This window comes from Delphinapterus leucas, chromosome 1 (assembly GCF_059928025.1).
Source record: "Delphinapterus leucas isolate spDelLeu-1000000601 "Yukka" chromosome 1, BTC_Dleu_Yukka2, whole genome shotgun sequence".
In the NCBI taxonomy this organism is placed as follows: Eukaryota; Metazoa; Chordata; class Mammalia; order Artiodactyla; family Monodontidae; genus Delphinapterus; species Delphinapterus leucas.
This window is the reverse complement of record NC_143129.1, coordinates 96,544,188-96,547,334: the sequence shown is the minus strand read 5'-3', so window position 1 is coordinate 96,547,334 and position 3,147 is coordinate 96,544,188. Positions and strand designations below refer to the sequence as shown.

The following is a 3,147-nucleotide window of genomic DNA, read 5'->3' as shown; positions in this document are numbered from 1 at the left end:
CGCCCCTATTCCCTCCCCCTCATCTACCTGTCAAAGTCACTGATCTTTTGCATTTCGGAAGAGGACGTCAACGGGAAGGAATTCCCCCTCTCGGCTAGGGCTCCGAGAGGGGGCTACGCTCAGGAGGCTCCCACCACTCCCCGGGGCCGGAGGCGAAGGTAATTAAGCGGCGGGTAGTGGCGGCCGGGCGCGGGGCTTCGGGTCCGCTAGGTCCTCTGCCGCCGCCGGCCAGGCGCAACCTGGACCCCGGGGGTGCGGCGGCGGGGCCGCGGCGCTTGGGTCCACACGCCTAGCTCTCCCGCTCCGCCCGCTCTGAAGAGGCTCGGCGTAACAGCCGCCGCCCGCCCAGCGCCGCCCGGGGCTCCGCTGCCGAGGCCGCCGCCCGAGGCGCACCAGGCTGGGCCCGGCCGCCGCCCGAGGCGCACCAGGCTGGGCCCGGCCGCCGCCCCGCGCCGTCGGCTGGGTTCCCGCCGGGCGCCTAGCGAACGGGCCTCACGGTGAGTGCCGCCGGCTTCTCCACCCGCCGCGACCCGCGCGTTCCGCCTTTGCCCCTCTCCCTGCCGCTTTCCTCCCTTCCTCCCCCCGAACCTCCCCCCGCCCCCCCGGCCCGCCGCGCAATCCACGGGCGGGAGGGAAGGCTCCGGGTGGGCGAGGAACTTTGTGAAGCGCCATGTGGAGGCAACGCGCGCGCACACACACCCCGCACACTCTCACACCCATACACGAGTCTTTCTGGTGTGCGCCCCGGGCAGGTTACGTGTGTGTGTGTTGTACTCAGTGCCTGGACTCACAGATACACAGCTCGCTCTCCTCCTCCCCACCCCCGACACCTGACCGCACACAACGCATCGGAGGGTTCTTTTTTCTTTTTCTTCTCTCTTGCTTTGCCAGTTGTCCTTGCTTGGGGAAAAAACTTGCCCTCTTGCCGGCCCTGTGGAGCTGGTGGCCACACTGAGCTTTTGAAGTTCCTTTCTTTTAATCTCCTTTATTGGTGCGAGATTAAAGCATTACTATCCCATGTTGTGCAGCTGGGGAGAAGGGAAAATTGAAAGAGGGAAAGACTTGGTGTAGGAATTTCATGTGGAATATTTTCTCAGGGGTTGATGGATTCGGCTAGAGACATTGAATTGCTCTCCTGTATGGATCTGTGGATATCTATATATAATACAAATAATACTGAATATTATTGGGCCCCAAATAACCAATTAAGTGATTCAGACACGGGAAAACTTAGATAAGAAAAGAAACTGCGCCCTCTGCTGTTTATTTTAGTAACCTCGCTCGGACTTCTTTTTTCTTTTTATCTTTTCCAGAAATCCACTCAGGCGGTTGTCATTTTACAGGGCAGGGGAGGAAATTTTCTAGCGGAGATTTTAAGCAACTTTATTTGGAAAAGCTGGAGGTAGCGTTTCCATTCTCGCATCAGGTATAGATTTCCAGAGAGTAGAGGCTTTTGTTTCCCACTTCCTCCCCCAGTCTTCCCAGGGAATGGTAATGGAACCACTCATTATCATAACAGTTTGTCAATCTTTGGAATGGAAAATTCTGAGTAAGATTCAAAATTCCACTAAACATATGGTGTATCTGGCAGTAGATTTGCTCTAGAAATAAGGCCCTATTTTATGACTGAAAATACTAAAAGTTTTCTTATCTTACAGAATTGGGGAACAAAACAGAAGAATCTTCTAATAAAATCATTTATTCAATAAACTTAATGGTTCAGCTTGTTAGAAAAAAGTTTTCTAGAAATTTTCTTTTTCGCAGTAGCGGCAAGGTTTTTCTTATTTGTCTAGTCCTTGAGATCATCTCTAAAAAAAAAACCTTGGGGAATTAACAACCCCAGGTTTCATTAATTAAGTATTTTGAACTGTAACTTGGACTGCCTTAAATGCTCCCCATCCCTTTTCTCTTTGGCAAAGGAAAATCAGCTCCATAATTGTTCAAGATTCTTTTGGAAGATAAGTAACTTTCAATTTTTCATTAAGATGAAATTCGGTTCTTTGCATGGGGATCAGTTTGCAAAGAAACCGTGTCTCAGGTATTTCACACAGCAGGTTGTTCTAGCTTACCATACATAAGGGATCTATTTTCCTTTTCTGGGTGCCATGAAATAAGATCTATTTCACCACTGTAGACCAACATGAGGGAATTCAAAATTCCATATAGTTGGCTATTAATTTGGTGATACTTCCTATTGTGAAATTTTAAAAGGGTAATCTTAACATTTTGTAAGAAAACAGTTGATCTTATATGCACATAAGGCTGTTTTTCCTATTGAGATTTTTGTTTCATCAGCTTTCACTGGGTAGGTGTGCTAAAATGATTCAGGTTAGGTTTTTTAGGAGAAGGCTAATGTATTTTGCTGTTTCCTTTTGTATATTTGTAAGTGGTGCATATACTTGTCTTTGCCTCTGTTGTTATTCTGAAAAAACATCAAATAGTAATGTTAAAAAAAATTAAACTATTGCATGCTTAGTTGATATGCTTTCTAACTGTTGTAAGGATTTGTAAGAGAGAGTTTTAGAGTTACAAAAACACCAAGTCACTTGGAAAGAAATAAAATGTCATACAACTCAGAAAATTAATTGTATGTTAACGGAAAAACGTGTGTGTATGAATGTGTGTGTATAGGTCAGTAAAAGACTTAGCATACTTTTAAAAATAATTTTTTCTTCAGAATCCAGAGTTTTGTTTCAAAACTTTAGGTGGGTGTAGGCTTTCTCAAATGTGTATTTGAAACCTTGGATTTCTGAACTTCTCTACATGACAATGAAAGATTTGTTTTTCTATATTAATGAAATAGCATATTTATTCTAGACTTAGCTGATTCTGAAATAATTTTATGTATTATCCCATCCCCAAACATCCTGCAAAATATATGCTATCTAATTTCCCTAATCATTAGTCTCTTGGTGAAAACAGAGATCTTCCAAATCCTAAGGTGTGTTATTTGGTTTTATTAAGAATCTCATGATAGGCGGTTGCTCATAATACCCAATCAAGTATGAGTAAAATATGCCAATGATATTGCAGTACATGTTAAATTCCTTATATCTTGAAAGACAGTTAAAGGGATAGAAGCAAATGAAGATGACTCCCATCTCCCATTAAGATGACTAGAAAATGCTTTCTTCACAACAAATAAAT

General features: G+C 44.8%; 1 pseudogene; it reads right to left on the bottom strand.

Moving 5' to 3' along the window:
* Positions 1–206: 206 nt before the first annotated feature.
* Positions 207–1,007, bottom strand: LOC149750692 (uncharacterized; annotated as a pseudogene).
* Positions 1,008–3,147: the final 2,140 nt, after the last annotated feature.